At 37.9% G+C, this 17,731-nt stretch overlaps 1 protein-coding gene across 1 annotated transcript in view; it reads left to right on the top strand.

The window, feature by feature from the left end:
- PLD5 (phospholipase D family member 5) overlaps positions 1-17,731 on the top strand; it is a 473,589-nt gene that overhangs the window by 244,314 nt on the left and 211,544 nt on the right. The gene's annotated exons all lie outside the window — the stretch shown is intronic.

The raw sequence follows: 17,731 nt of genomic DNA, 5'->3' as shown, positions 1-17,731 counted from the left end.
AGTTTCTTATAAATATGTAAATATTTTAAATAATGAGCAATAAATCTTTCACTAATATTCACATTATAATTAACTTTTTAATTTAAAAAGTAGCATCCTAGAAGCTATAAATTTGGGCTCCAATCACCTTCTAATTTATATTTGCTCTCATTACAACTAGTCTATGAAAAACTTCAATATTGAAACTCCCTAATCTTGGAAGTTTAATTCATAAGGTATAACTAGAATCTGCATAGGAGACATCAGTGTTTAAGAAAAAGAATGCTGAACTAGGGGTTACAAGAACTTGGTTCTAGGCAAGAGTCTGTCTTCTACTCAAATTGTTTCTTTGAAAACAACTTCACTCACCTATAAAATGATGAGGGGCCCAGAGATACAATGTAAGATCCCTTCCAGAATTAAAATTCTAAATTATACATTTTAAAACTCAGAAAACTATTTAAACTCATTAATCTTATTACAAGTTGTATTATATGTAATAGAAATAATTTGCTGATATAATGAAATCACAGTTAAATGTGAGCAATATACTTCCAGTTTAAAGTATGTCAAATGAGGGAAAAAAAACATGAAATGCTAAACATCTTAATGTTTTCAAACTATGACTACTAGGAATCACTTATGCAATTAGTCATTTTTAAGTATTTAAAACCTTTTGACATACTACCTAATCTTTATCCAATAGGAAAATAATAATAGCCTAATCACTCAAGTTCAGAAAAATAAAAGAAACTTTGACTTTCCCTGTAACTACCTAAAAAATTTTAGAGGGCCTGTTACCAAAATAGAGCTATCACTAGAGATATCTGCAAAAATATGGAGTAGGTGTGGTTGGGAAAACTTGGCAGGGCCCAGAGATCAGAGTCCACTCTGTATCCCATTGTCTCTGCATGGCACAGCAAACAGTATTTACCAAACATTTGCTTTTCCATCTCCACGTGAAATGCCTTCCTCCACTTTGAAGTTCCAAACCCCAGCATCCTCTTTTGTCCTTAACTGAAGATGGTATTTAAGGGGAGGATATCAGCCATTTTTGATGAGTTACTCAGTTTTTCTGGGTCTCTCCCATGTATACATGTTATTAAACTTTTGTTTGATTTTCTTCTGTTAATCTGTCAATTTAATTCTTAGACCAGTCAGAAGAACCTAAAAGGGTAGAGGATGAATTTCTTCCTCTCTAACACTGGTCAAGTTTAAGGATGAAAATGGAAATTTCCAAGGCTTTTATTATTACTTAATATGGCATTTTTAAAAAATTCTTATAGTGTGGAAAAATGTTTTACCTGGAAAAGATCAAAGAGAACATCTTGCCATAATAAAAGGCAAAATGTACCATGCAAAATATGAATCAGGATAACAACACTCAGTGGTTCTTTTAGTGTCCACGCTTAAATATCAAAGCTTACTTGGTTATAGGATTGATTTTTTTCTGCAGAAAGTCACCCTCAGCAGGGTCTCTAAACCGGAAGTATTCTTGTGTGGCTGGGGCATAAGGCAGCAGCAGTAATTGCAGCAGGATTTGTCAAGTATTAGAGACTCTGTTGCAGCAAGATTTTCAGCCTAGTTTCAGGTTCCCCAAACACACATGCTGTGAGCATATAGTCCATAATTTTGATACCTGTCTCGCTGTCTTTCTTCTGCAAGTGGTGCACAAGCATATGTGATGCCTGTCTCTTGATATCTTTCCAGAGAGACCAATGAGATTCTTTCTCTTCTCTTCTAGCATACTTAATGGAACCAAATCCTCCTGAATTTAATAGGTTGTAACAGTACCTTTAAAAAAATGTGTCACACCTGTTTCTTAGCCCTATAACATGAACAATAATGACTGTCTCTCTAGGGAAGCAAAAAGTTTCCTTTTTTCAATTCATATGAATAAATGTGGTCAGAACACTTAGCTTCTATAAACCAAGACAAGGGGCAGGTGGATAGCCTTTTCGTGTCAAATAAAGAGTAATCTGCAATTGAAATATAAGGATCAAGAAAATGCTACGAATCCGTGCTCAGGATATAGCCCCCACTGATAGCTAGTGATGGAAGAGATTGTGAGATTTACTACTTCAATCCCTAGTTTAATAGGAAAGAAACCGAGGTAGAGAGAGATCTCATTGCTTTTCAAGGTAGCAGGGCCAGCCAGTGGCAGACCTGGGGCTGGTTTGAACTCAGGCTTCCAGAACTGCTGCCCAGTGCTCTTTATTCACCAAACTGACCCATAATCTTTATTTTAAATTCCTAGGTCCATGTTTGTTTACAGTGTATTTACTATAAACAAAGTAACCTCAGCTGAGTTGGAGGCAACCCCTGTAATTAAATACATTCATATCTTTACAGTGAAAATATAAATATTCACTCTAAGCAGGATAAAGACCTTTAGTAGCCAATTGCTAATTTAGGTAAGATTTTGCCACCACAAGTTATTAAGGAAATTTTATTTTGGTACTTAGAGTTTTTTTTTTTTTTTAATTTTATTTTTTATTTTTAAAAAATTTTTATTGGGGTATAGTTGATTTACGATGTTTTGTTAGTTTCAGGTGTATAGCAAAGTGAAGCTGTTATATCAGTAGCAACCGGTGACAGTAGTCGATCCTGGGGTGGGAAGCTGGAAGACAGAATGACCACGAGTGGAAGCAAGTCTTACTTACACTAGGGATCATCTATACTGTTTGAATTTTTAACCTATGCACGTAATGCCTTTTTGAAATATCTAGAAGTTTCCTTGAATCTTAAAAAAAAAGGTTAATAAAGTCACTGTCATCTTTCACCAAGGCCCTAGACTATTGCAGTGGTCTCCTTTTTTTTTTTTTTAACTTATTTATTTATTTATTTATTTATGGCTGTGTTTGGTCTTCGTTTCTGTGTGAGGGCTTTCTCTAGTTGCGGCAAGTTGGGGGGCCACTCTTCATCGCGGTGCGCGGGCCTCTCATTATCGCGGCCTCTCTTGTTGCGGAGCACAGGCTCCAGACGCGCGGGCTCAGTAATTGTGGCTCACGGGCCTAGCTGCTCCGCGGCATGTGGGATCTTCCCAGACCAGGGCTCGAACCCGTGTCCCCTGCATTGGCAGGCAGATTCTCAACCACTGCGCCACCAGGGAAGCCCTGCAGTGGTCTTCTAATCAGTCTCCTACGGTGACTCTTATCCCCCAGCAGCCTTTTCCCCGCAAAAGTCATTACAGAATTGTCTCATATCCTTTAGTATCTCAACAGAAGAAACTTAAGCCATATTTGGACTGTGAAAAGACACATTTAGAAAACCTATTTTAAACCTCTGGAAATGGCATGTGTTCTGCCAGATGATGCTGACTGCCCTTGGCAGACCTGAAATACAGCAGCCAAAATTGTCTTCTGTGCTGGGTGGTTACACTCTGCAGCTAGCAGGGTCCCCTGCAGAGAAATGATGGTTTAAGATTGTGACTTATGAGTGCTGTGCTCCAAAAGGGCCACTTAGTTGACACTTTCCTTACTTTTCAAAAACACTTTTTGGTTCTAGAAGAAGTGTCAGCTATATACAACTTTCCTAAACAAGAAGCTGCTGTGTCCCTCTGAGAAGTCCTTCCCAGGTCTGCTTTCTTGCAAGGATTTAAGGAGTCTCATTTAGGCATAAGAGATTCACCCCAAACACGGGGTTGGGCTCTTTAGTGGCCACCAGGCAGATTTTCATGTAGTTGGTGTCAGTGGGGTACATGTCAACCTGCCATAGCCCATGGTGGGCAAAGAAGAATTTGCCAAATAATGGGATTTATTAATGTGCCCTCAAATTCTGAAAAATTCTGAAATTCAAGTTAGAGGAGGAAGGAAAGGGGAAAAAAAATTGTATAAACACCACTGGCCTGAACAATGATAGAGCAAAGTTTCGCTGCTTTGTGGTTACCAGATAAGATCTAGGATTAAGGACTTGAGTGATTTTCCTCTTTTCCTTGGCCCTGACTTTGAAAACTAGAACTAGCAATCACTGATGGTAAGTCTTCACTATGCTTTAAATTAAAGAGACAACTTGAATCTAAAAAGTGTTTGAGTCAAGAACTTATTTTAAAATAAAACCAGAGATAAATCCTGAATTCTACAGAGTTGGATCAATGTCCTATATCTTTTACCAAGTAGTGTTTGGTAGTCCTAAGGCAAAATTTAAAATCATTAAAAATTTCCATTCAGTGTATTCCAGTTTTAGAAAATAGTTTTTATCTGTTTTCGAAATATTTTTAACAAAGTTTGAAATAACAATGATTTTCTGGTTAAGTTTGGGGTAATCAGAAAATGTAATGAGCTTCATTTCCTAGTTTGCTTCAAAATTGTAACTTCAGTTTCATACAGTCTTCAATGCCAGTTGTTAGTAGCTGTCTAGAGTACTAACCTGAGAGATTTCAGTAGAGCAGGTACATGACTGGTGTGCTTTTCAGCACTTGGAATGGAGCTGATCAGAAATTTGACCCTCCATAAATATCAGTTGAGTGGGGCATGAATAAATGAACCAGTGTCATTGGACAGACTATGTCCTGAAATTTGATTCAAAGAGTATGATTGAAGTAGTGCCTTTTTTTATTGAAATATAGTAGATTTACAATGATGTGTTAGTTTCAGGTGTACAAAAAGTGTTTTAATTATATGCACATATATATTCTTTTTCAGATTATTGTCCATTATAGGTTATTACAAGATACTGCACATAGTTCCCTGTGCTATACAGTAGTCCTTGTTGGTTATCAACTTTATATATATAGTAGTGTGTATCTGTTAATCCTGTACTCCTAATTGACCCCTCCCCACCCCTTTCCCCTTTGGTAACCATAAGTTTGTTTTCTAAGTCTGTGAGTCTGTTTCTGTTTTGTAAATAAGTTCATTTGTATTATTTTTTTAGATTCCACATGTAAATGATATCATACAATATTTGTCTTTGTCTGACTTACTTAACTTACTTAGTATGATAATCTCTAGGTTCATCCATGTTGCTGCAAGTGGCATATTTCATTCTTTTTCATGGCTGAGTAGTATTCCATTGTAGATATATACCATATCTTCTCTATCCATTCATCTGTTGATAAGGTTGCTTCTATATCTTGGCTATTGTAAATAAAGCTGCTATGAAGATTGGGGTGCATGTATCTTTTTGAAATAGAGTTTTTATTTTTCCCAGATAGATTCCCAGGAGTGGGATTGCTGGATCATATGGTAGTTCTATTTTTAGTTTTTTAAGGAACCTCCATACCGTTCTCCATACTGTCTACATTCCCACAAACAGTGTAAGAGGGTTCCCTTTTCTCTACCCCCTCTCCAGCATTTATTATTTGTAGACTTTTTGATGGTGGCCATTCTGACCAGTGTGAAGTGATACCTCTCAGTGTTGATTTGCATTTCTCTAACAATTAGCGATGTTGAGCATCTTCTCACGTGCCTATTGGCTATCTGTATGTCTTCTTGGAAAAATGTCTGTTCAGGTCTTCTGCTCATTTTTTCATTGGGTTGATTGTTTCTTTGATATTGAGCTGTATGACCTGTTTGTATTTTGGAAATTAATCCCTTTTTGGTCACATCATTTGCAAATATTTCCTCCATAGATATCAGTTGAGTAGGACATGAATAAATGAATCTGTATCATTGAACAGTCCTGAAATTTGATTCAAAAAATATGGTTGTGAGCCCCCCTGTGCCCAGGTGAGTACCACAGCCCTCTGGCTTCTGCTTGCCTGGCCAAGATGTTGGGACTTGTCATTGCTGGGTAGCCCAAAAGGAGGACAGGAAAGAAGGGCTTTCTGATTTGCTGATAGAGGGTTGAGTTTCTGAGTTTGCACAGGGCACTGGCTGGCTGTGCAGGCTTCAGTGCGACATGACTTAGGACCTATTGCAGCCCGTTCCCACCCCACCCTCACTGGGCCTGGGAGGTTCAGCCCAGATGGGAGTGAGCTGCCCTCCACTGCCTGACACACAGGTGACTCCCCACCTCCAGCACTCTAAGCTTCCTGGGAGGCAAACCTTCAGTGCCAGCCCAGCTGTGTGGCTTGGGGTGCTCCTAGCGCAGGTTACACCTTATATATAGAAGACTTAGGACAAGAAACCTAAAGGGAAAAGAGCATAAAATCTCTTCAAGGCCAATCAGATCCCAAATATGATTCCCCAGAAATTTGGGACAGGATCCTTTGACCATCCTAAGTAGGAATGATATGAGTGTTCCAGGGAATGCTACAAGAGAAAAGGCCATGTGAAGACACAGTGAGAAGGCCACCATTTGCAAACCGAGAAGAGAGGTCTCACCATAACCAACCCTGCTGGCACCTTCACCTTAACTTTTGGCCTTCAGAATTTGCCCTTTTTAAAAAAAAGATAGTGTTACCCCTGAGGGAGAGGAACAAGATGGTAGAGTAGAAGGATGTGAGCTCACCCCTCCCATGAAAACAACAAAATCACAACTAACTGCTGAACAACCATCAACAAAAACACTGGAACCTACCAAAAAAGATATTCTACATCCAAAGACAAAGAAGAGATGAGAAGGTAAGAGGGGCACAGTCGCAATAAAATCAAACCCCATACCTGCCGGGTGGATGAGCCACAAACAGGAAAATAATTGTATCACAGAAGTTCTCCCACAGGAGTGAGAATTCTGAGCTCCATGTTAGGCTTCCCAGCCTGGGGGTCTGGCATCAGGAGGAGGAGCCCCCCAGAGCATTTGGTTTTGAAAGCCAGAAGAGTTTGATCGCAGCAACTCCACAGGACTGGGGGAGAGAGAAACTCCACTCTTGAAGGGTGTACACAAGGTCTTGTGTGCACCAGGACCCAGGAAAGAAGCAGTGACTTAATAGGAACCTGGGCCAGACCTACCTGCTAGTCTTGGAGGCTCTGCTGGAGAGACGGGGGGGGGGCGGGGTGGCTGTGGCTCACTATGGGGACAGAGGCACTGGTGGCTGTGGTTCTGGGGAGTGCTTATTGGTGTGAGCCCTCCTGGAGGCTGCCATTTTCTCACCAAGACCTGGCCCCACCCAACAGCCTGTAGACTGCAGTGCTGGGATACCTCAGGCCAAACAACCAACCAGATGAGAACACAGCCCCACCCATCAGGCAGCCTAAATCTTCCTGAGTCCACAGCAGTCCACTAAACACACCCCTTGGCATGGCCCTGCCCACCAGAGAGACAAGTCCCAGCTCCACCCACCAGTGGGCAGGCACCAGTCCCTCCCAAAAGAGAGCCTGCACAAGCCTCTTAGACCAGCCTCATCCACCAGGGGGCAGACAGCAGAAGCAAGAGGAACTACAACCCTGCAGCCTGTGAAATGGAAACCACAATCACAGAGAGTTAGACAAAATGAGATGGCAGAGGAATATGTCCCAGATGAAGGAATAAGATAAAACAACAGAAAAACAACTAAGTGAAGTGGAGATAGTCAATCTGCCTGAGAGAGAGTTCTGAGTAATGATTGTAAAGATGATCCAAGGACTCAGGAAAAGAATGGATGCACAGAGCGAGAAGTTACAAGAATATTTTAGCAAAGAGATAGGAAATATAAAGAACAAAACAAACACAGATGAACAATACAATAACAAATGAAAACTACTTTAGAAGGAATCAATAGCAGAATAAATGAAGCAGAAGAATAGATAAGTGAGGTGAAAGACAGAATGGTGGAAATCACTGCTGCAGAACAGAATAACTAAAAATGAATGAAATGAGTACAGTTTGAGAGACCTTTGGTACAACATTAAACACACCAACTTTCACATTATAGGGGTCTTAGAAGGAGAAGAGAGAGAGAAGGGGCCTGAGAAAATATTTGAAGAATTATAGCCAAAGACTTCCCTAACACGAGAAAGGAAACAGTCACCGAAGTCCAGGAAGCACAGAGAGGCCCAGGCAGGATAAACCCAAGGAGGAACATGCTGAGACATATAGTAATCAAATTGACAAAAATTAAAGACAAAGAGAAAATATTAAAAGCAACAAGGGAAAAGCAACAAATAACAGACAAGGGAATTCCCAAAAGGTTATCAGCAGGTTTTTCAGCAGAAACTCTACAGCCCAGAAGGGAGTAGCACATTGTATTTAAAATGATGAAAAGGAAAAACCTACAACAAAGTATACTCTACCCAGCAAGGCTCTTGTTCAGCTTCGATGGAGAAATCAAAAGGTTTACAGACAAGCAAAAGCTAAGAGAATTCAGCACCACCAAACCAGCTTTACAACAAATGCTAAGGGAACTTCTCTAGGTGGAAAAGAAAAAGCCACAACTAGAAACAAGAAAACTACAAATGGGCAACCTCCAGTAAAGGCAAACATACAGTAAAGGTAGGAAATCATCCACATACAAATATGATCTCAAAACCAGCAATCTTGAGAAGAGGAGAGTACAAATATAGGATACTGGAAATGCATCTGAAATTCAAAGACCAGCAACTTAAAAAAATCTTGATTATATATAGACTGCTATATAAAAACCTCAGGGTAACTGCACACCAAAAATCTACAATGGATACAAACACAAAAAAAGAAAAAGGAATGCAAATACAACATGAAATTAGTCATCAAATCACAAGGGAAGAGATCGAAAGAGGAAGGGAAGAAAAAAGACCTACAAAAACAAATCCAAAACAATTAACAGAATGGCAGTAAAAACATACATATTGATAGTTACCTTAAACAAAAATGGATTAAATGCTCCAACCAAAAGACATAGACTGGCTAAATGGATACAAAAACAATACCCATATACATGTTGTCTAAAAGAGACCTACTTCAGATCTAGGGACATATATAGAGTGAAAGTGAGGAGATGGAAAAAGGTATTCCATGCAAATGGAAATCAAAAGAAAGCTGGAGTAGCAATACTCATATCTTACAAAATAGACTTTAAAATAAAGACTTTTACTGGAGACAAGGAAGGACACTACTTAATGATCAAGGGATCAATCCAAGAATAAGATTTAACAATTGTAAATATATATGCACCCAACGTAGGAGCAGCTCAATATATAAAGCAAATACTAACAACCATAAAAAGAAAAATCAACTGTTGACAATAATAGTAGGGGACTTTAACACCCCACTTTCATCAATGGACAGAACTTCCAGACAGAAAATCAATAAGGAAACACAGGCCTTAAATCATACGTTAGAACAGGTGGATTTAATTGATATTTGTAGAGCATTCCATCCAAAACCAACAGAATACACATTCTTTTCAAGTGCACATTGAACATTCTCCAGGTAAGTTTAAAGAAATTGAAATCATATTAAGCATGTTTTCCAACAACAATGCTATGAGATTAGAATCAACTACAAGGAAAAAAAAACTGTAAAAAACCACAAACACATGGAGGCTAAACAATATGCTAGTAACCAACCTATGGATCATTAGAGAAATCAAAGAGGAAATATAAACATACCTAGAGACAAATGAAAATGAAAGCACAATGATCCAAAACCTATGGGACACAGCAAAAGCAGTTATGAAAGGGAAGTTGATAGCACTACAGTCTTACCTCAGGAAACAAGAAAGATCTCAAATAAACAATCTAAACTTACACCTAAGGCAACTAGAGGAAGAACAAACAAAACCCAAAGTTAGTAGAAGGAAAGAAATCATAAAAATCAGAGCAGAAATAAATGAAATAGAGATGAAGAAAAAAATAGAAAAGATCAATGAAACTAAAAGCTGGTTCTTTGAAAAGTTAACAAAATTGCTAAATCTTTAGCCAGACTCATCAAGAAGAAAAAGGGAGAGGACTTATATCAATAAAATTAGAAATGTAAAAGAAGAAGTTACAGTGGACACCACAGAAATACAAAGGATCACAAGGGATTACTGTAAGCAATGCCAATAAAATGGACAACGTAGAAGAAATGGACAAATTCTTAGAAGGATACAATCTCCCAAGACTGAACCAGGAAGAAATAGAAAACATGAACAAACCACTCACAAGAAATAAAATTGAATCTGTGATTAAAATACTCCCAACAAAAAAAAGTCCAGGACCAGATGGCTTCACAGGGGAATTCTATCAAACACTTAGAGAAGAGCTAACACCTATCCTTCTGAACCTATTCTAAAAAATTGCAGAGGAAGGAACACTCTCAAACTAATTCTATGAGGCCACCATCACCCTGATACCAAAACCAGTCAAAGATACCACAAAAAAAGAAAATTACAGGCCAATATCACTGATAAGCAAAAATCCTCAACAAAATACTAGCAAACCAAGTCCAACAATACATCAAAAGGATCATACACCATGATCAAGTGGGATTATATCTCAGTGATGCAAGGAGTTTTCAATTTCTGCAAATCAATTAGTGTGATACATCACATTAACAAAATGAAGAATAAAAACCATATGATCATCTCAATAGATGCAGAAAAAAAGTTTTCAACAAAATTCAAAACCCATTTATGATAAACACTCTTCAGAAAGCGGGCATAGAGGGAACATACATACATCAACATAATAAAGGCCATATATGACAAACCTACAGCTAACATCATACTCAACTGTGGAAAGCTCAAGGCATTTTCTCTAAGATCAGGAGCAAGACAATGATATCCACTCTCACCACTTTTATTCAACATAGTTTTAGAAGTCCTAGCCACAGCAATCAGAGAAGAAAAGAAATAAAAGGAATTCCAAATTTGAAAAGAAGTAAAACTGTCACTGTTTGCAGATGACATGATACTAGACATAGAAACTCCAAAAAATGCTACCAGAAACTATTAGAGCTCATCAATGAATTTGGTAAAGTTGCAGGATACAAAATCAATACACAGAAATCTGTTGCATTTCTGTACACTAACAATGAAAGATTAGAAAGAGAAATTAAGGAAACAATCCCATTTAAACTCACATCAAAAACAATAAATAACCTAGGAATAAATCTACCTAAGGGCGCTACCCACCACCAGTCCCTCCCATCAGGAAACTTGCACAAGCCTCTTAGATAGCCTCATCCACCAGAGGGCAGACGGCAGAAGCAAGAAGAACTACAATCCTGCAGGCTGTGGAACAAAAACCACATTCACAGAAAGATAGACAAGATGAAAAGGCAGAAGGCTATGTACCAGATGAAGGAACAAGATAAAACCCTGGAAAAACAACTCAATGAAGTGGAGATAGGCAACCTTCCAGAAAAAGAATTCAGAATAATGATAGTGAAGAGGATCCAGGACCTCAGAAAAAGAATGGAGGCAAAGATCGAGAACATGCAAGAAATGTTTAACAAAGACCTAGAAGAATTAAAGAACAAACAAACAGAGATGAACAATACAATAAGTGAAATGAAAAATATACTAGAAGGAATCAATAGCAGAATAACTGAGGCAGAAGAATGGATAAGTGATCTGGACGACAGAATGGTGGAATTCACTGCTGTGGAACAGAATAAAGAAAAAAGAATGAAAAGAAATGAAGACAGCCTAAGAGACCCCTGGGACAACATTAAATGCAACAACATTCACATTAGAGGGGTCCCAGAAGAAGAAGAGAGAGAGAAAGGACCAGAGAAAATATTTGAAGAGGTTATAGTCAAAAACTTCCCTAACATGGGAAAGGAAGTAGCCACCCAAGTCCAGGAAGCACAGAGAGTCCCATACAGGATAAACCCAAGGAGGAACATTCTGAGACACATAGTAATCAAATTGGCAAAAATTACAGACAAAGAAGAATTATTGAAAGCAGCAAGGGAAAAATGACAAATAACATACAACGGAACTCCCATAAGGTTAACAGCTGATTTCTCAGCAGAAACTCTACAAGCCAGAAGGGAGTGGCATGATATACTTAAAGTGATGAAAGGGAAGAACCTACAACCAGGATTACTCTACCCAGCAAGGATCTCATTCAGATTCGATAGAGAAATCAAAAGCTTTACAGACAATCAAAAGCTAAGAGAATTCAGCATCACCAAACCAGCTTTACAACAAATGCTAAAGGAAATTCTCTAAGTGGGAGACACAAGAGAAGAAAAGGACCTACAAAAACAAACCCAAAACAATTAAGAAAATGGTCATAGGAACATACATATTGATAATTACCTTAAACGTGAATGGATTAAATGCTCCAACCAAAAGACACAGGCTTGCTGAATGGATACAAAAACAAGACCCATATATATGCTGTCTACAAGAGACCTACTTCAGACCTAGGGACACCTACAGACTGAAAGTGGGGGGATGGAAAAAGATATTCCATGCAAATGGAAATCAGAAGAAAGCTGGAGTAGCAATACTCATATCAGATAATATAGACTTTAAAATAAAGAATATTATAAGAGACAAGGAAGGACACTACATAATGATCAAGGGATCAATCCAAGAAGAAGATAAAACAATTATAAATATATATGCACACAACATAGGAGCACCTCAATACATAAGGCAACTGCTAACAGCTATAAAAGAGGAAATCAACAGTAACACAGTTATAGTAGGGGACTTTAACACCTCACTTACACCAATGGACAGATCATCCAAAATGAAAATAAATAAGGAAACAGAAGCTTAAATGACACAATAGACCAGATAGAGTTAATTGATATTTAAAGGACATTCCATCCAAAAACAGCGGATTACACTTTCTTTTCAAGTGTGTGCAGAACATTCTCCAGGATAGATCACATCCTGAGTCACAAATCAAGCCTCAGTAAATTTAAGAAAATTGAAATCATATCAAGCATCTTTTCTGGCCACAACTCTATGAGATTAGAAATGAATTACAGGGAAAAAAACGTAAAAAACACAAACACATGGAGACAAAGAAATACATTACTAAATAACCAAGGGATCACTGAAGAAATCAAAGAGGAAATCAAAAAATACCTAGAGACAAATGACAATGAAAACACGACGATCCAAAACCTATGGGATGCAGCAAAAGCAGTTCTAAGAGGGAAGTTTATAGCAATACAATCCTACCTTAAGAAACAAGAAGCATCTCAAATAAACAACCTAACCTTACACCTAAAGCAATTATAGGACGAAGAACAAAAAAACGCCAAAGTTAGCAGAAGGAAAGAAGTCATAAAGATCAGATCAGAAATAAATGAAAAAGAAATGAAGGAAATGATAGCAAAGATCAATAAAACTAAAAGATAGTTCTTTGAGAAGATAAACAAAATTGATAAACCATTAGCCAGACTCATCAAGAGAAAGAGGGAGAGGACTCAAATCAATAAAATTAGAAATGAAAAAGGAGAAGTTACAACAGACACCGCAGAAATACGAAGCATCCTAAGAGACTACTGCAAGCAACTCCATGCCAATAAAATGGACAACCTGGAAGAAATGGACAAATTCTTAGAAAGGTATAACCTTCCAAGACTCAACCAGAAAGAAACAGAAAATATGAACAGACCAATCACAAGGAATGAAATTGAAACTGTGATTAAAAATCTTCCAACAAACAGAAGTCCAGGACCAGATGGCTTCACAGGTGAATTCTATCAAACATTTAGAGAAGAACTAACACCCATCCTTCTCAAACTCTTCAAAAAATTGCAGAAGAAGGAACACTCCCAAACTCATTCTATGAGGCCACCATCACCCTGATACCAAAACCAGACAAAGATACTACAAAAAAAGAAAATTACAGACCAATATCATTGATGAATATAGATGCAAAAATCCTCAACAAAATACTAGCAAACAGAATCCAACAACACATTAAAAGGATCATACACCACGATCAAGTGAGATTTATCCCAGGGATGCAAGGATTCTTCAATATACGCAAATCAATCAATGTGATAAACCATACTAACAAATTGAAGAATAAAAACCATATGATTATCTCAATAGATGCAGAAAAAGCTTTTGACAAAATTCAACACCCATTTATGACAAAAACTCTCCAGAAAGTGGGCATAGAGGGAACCTACCTCAACATAATAAAGGCCATATATGACAAACCCACAGCAACCATCATTCTCAATGGTGAAAAACTGAAAGCATTTCCTCTAAGATCAGGAACGAGACAAGGATGTCCACTCTCACCACTATTATTCAACATAGTTTTGGAAGTCCTAACCATGGCAATCAGAGAAGAAAAAGAAATAAAAGGAATACAAATGGAAAAGAAGAAGTAAAACTGTCACTGTTTGCAGATGACATGATACTATACATAGAGAATCCTAAAAATGCCACCAGAAAACTACTAGAGCTAATCAATGAATTTGGTAAAGTTGCAGAATACAAAATTAATGCACAGAAATCTCTTGCATTCCTATACACTAATGATGAAATATCTGAAAGAGAAATTAAGTGAACACTCCCGTTTACCATTGCAACAAAAAGAATAAAATACATAGGAATAAACCTACCTAGGGGGGCTTCCCTGGTGGCGCAGTGGTTGAGAGTCTGCCTGCCAATGCAGGGGACACGGGTTCGAGCCCTGGTCTGGGAAGATCCCACATGCCGTGGAGCAACTAGGCCCGTGAGCCACAATTACTGAGCCTGCGCGTCTGGAGCCTGTGCTACGCAACAAGAGAGGCCACGACAGTGAGAGGCCCGCGCACCGCGATGAAGAGTGGCCCCCGCTTGCCACAACTAGAGAAAGCCCTCGCACAGAAACGAAGACCCAACACAGCCAAAAATAATTAAATAAATAAATAAATAAATAAAATACTTCTCTCTATAAAAAAACAAACAAACAAAAAAAAAAAACCACCTACCTAGGGAGACAAAAGACCTGTATGCAGAAAACTATAAGACAGTGATGAAAGAAATTAAAGATGATACCAGCAGATGGAGAGATATACCATGTTCTTGGATTGGAAGAATCAACATTGTGCGAATGACTATACTACCCAAAGCAATGCACAGATTCAATGCAATCCCTATCAAATTACCAATGGCATTTTTAACGGAACTAGAACAAATCATCTTAAAATTTGTATGGAGACACAAAAGACCACGAATAGCCAAAGCAGTCTTGAGGGAAAAAAACGGAGTTGGAGGAATCAGACTCCCTGACTTCAGACTATACTACAGAGCTACAGTAATCAAGACAATATGGTACTGGCAGAAAAACAGAAACATAGATCCATGGAACAAGATAGAAAGCCCAGAGATAAACCCATGCACCTATGGTCAACTAATCTATGATGAAGGAGGCAAATATATGCAATGGAGAAAAGACAGTCTCTTCAATAAGTGGTGCTGGGAAAACTGGACAGCTACATGTAAAAGAATGAAATTAGGATATTCTCTAACACCATACACAAAAATAAACTCAAAATGGATTAAAGATCTAAATATAAGGCCATATACTATAAAACTCTTAGAGAAAAACATCAGCAGAACACTATTTGACATAAATCAAATCAAGATCTTTTTTAACCCACCGCCTATAGTAATGAAAATAAAAGCAAAAATAAACAAATGGGACCTAATTAAGCTTAAAATCTTTTGCATAGCAAAGGAAACCATTAAAAAAATTAGAAGGCAACCCTCAGAATAGGAGGAAATATTTGCAAACAAAGCAACCAACAAGGGATTAACCTCCAAAACATACAAAGAGCTCATGCAGCTCAATAACAAACAAAACCTAAACAACTCAATCAAAAAATGTGCAGAAGATCTAAATATACAGTTCTCCAAAGAAGACATACAGCTGGCCAAAAAGCACATGAAGAGATGCTCAACATCACTAATTACTAGAGAAATTCATATCAAATCTACAATGAGGTATCACCTCACACTGGTCAGAATGGCCATCATCAAAAAATCTACAAACAATAAATGCTGGAGAGGGTGTAGAGAAAATGGAACCCTCCTACACTGTTGGTGGGAATGTAAATTGGTACAGCCACTATGGAGAACAGTATGGAAGTTCCTTAAAAAACTAAAAATAGAGGTACCATATGATCTAGCATTCCCATTCCTGGGCATATATCCACAGAACATCATAATTCAAAAAGATGCATTCACCCCAGTGTTCATTGCATCACTATTTACAGTGGCCAGGACATGGAAGCAACCTAAATGTCCATCAACAGAGGAATGGATAAAGAAGATATGGTACATATATACAATGGAATATTACTCAGACATAAGAAAAAATGAAACAATGCCATTTGCAGCAGCATGGATGGACCTAGAGATTATCATACCAAGTGAAGCAAGTCAGACAGAGAAAGATAAATATCATATTTTGTTTATATGTGGAATCTAAAAAAATGATATAAATGAACCTATTTACAGAACAGAAACAGACTCACAGCCTTAGAAAACAAACTTATGGTTACCAAAGGGAAAAGTTGGGGTGAGGAGGGATACATTAGGTTGGGATTAACATATTTACACTACTGTATTTAAAGTAGGTAACCAACAAGGGCCTACTGTATAGCACAGGGAACTCTGCTCAATATTCTATAATATCCTAAATGGAAAAGAATTTGAAAAAGAATAGATATATATATATATGTGTGTAAGTGAATCATTTTGCTGCACACCTGAAATTAACATAATATTGTAAATCAACTATACTTCCATATAAAATAAAATTTTTTTTAAATTATGGTTGAAGAAGATTTTCTTTTGTAAAATAACAGACAAGCAAATGGAAAAAAACAAAAACCCACAAATGAAAAACTGATGGTGAGAGGATAAATCCTAACAGAAAGGGACTCTGTCTATCCCCCAGGGTATTTATGCACCTTGATTTATCAAAGATACATTGAGAATATGGGAAGAAAATTGCATTTTGTACCTCTGCCTGCATTCTTTGCTTTAAAAATTGGAAGTGACAGTGGAGCATAGTGGTTAAGAGGATATAGTCAACAATCATACTACCCAGGCTTCAATCTGGGCTCCATCACTCACTAGCACTTGGACACATTACTTAAACTCCTTTATGTCTCAGTTTCCTCATCCCTAAAATGGGAATAGTTATAGGACCTGCTTCTATGAATTCTTGTAAACATTAATTAACATAGTCAGTGAATCTTCTTAACATAGTGCCTGACACAAAATAAGCACTCAATAAATATTGTTCAGTTAAAGTATTAATGGTAGTAGTGTAATTACTATTTTGCCAGATGTCAGATGGTAATAACCACCTTGAATGCAAATGTTTTTCCATTAGACCTTTTGCATTTTAGCCATTTGTTTTCAGTCATCTGGCTTCCTACTGTGTGTTTTAGCTCTTTGAGGACAGTGTCATGGTCTTTTCATCCATGAACTCCTACTTCTTTGTTCGTGTTTTATATTGGTAAAATATCAAAAGGTAGATGCATCGAGTTGTACCTTTTTCTTACTTCTTTTGTCTTCATCCTCTCTGGGCTCCTTTCTCCTCTGATGGTTTCTTCCTTTCTAGGCCAGTATCAGGAAGCACTGAGGCAAGGACATGTGTGTCTTGCTGTCACTGTAGATGTCCTTGCTGACATGGACGGAGTGGAGAGTAGAGTGAGGAGCACCTTCCCCTCTTCTCCAAAGTTCAGAGCTCAATCCAAGCTGACCTTCCCTCTAGTGCAGCAGCTTCTGCTCTTCAGCATCTATCTACCTGTTCCCTCCATAGACCCAAAGTATGTGGAGAACCTTCTCAGATAAGACCAGGACCTAACCTAGTGTTGTGAAATGCACATGAGCTCAGACAAACCTGAATTTAAATCCCTGCTCTGTAGCACTCTATCCATCTGGGTGACACCTGGCCACTGGGAGCCTTGCTCTCTTTGCCTCCAAAATTGAGATCATGCCTATTTCACTGTGTTTCTTGTTGATGATGATGTGTATATTACCTGTGAAAGTACTTTTAAACTTTAATAT

This window comes from Balaenoptera ricei, chromosome 1 (genome assembly GCF_028023285.1).
Source record: "Balaenoptera ricei isolate mBalRic1 chromosome 1, mBalRic1.hap2, whole genome shotgun sequence".
In the NCBI taxonomy this organism is placed as follows: Eukaryota; Metazoa; Chordata; class Mammalia; order Artiodactyla; family Balaenopteridae; genus Balaenoptera; species Balaenoptera ricei.
This window is presented reverse-complemented; position numbering and strand designations above follow the sequence as displayed.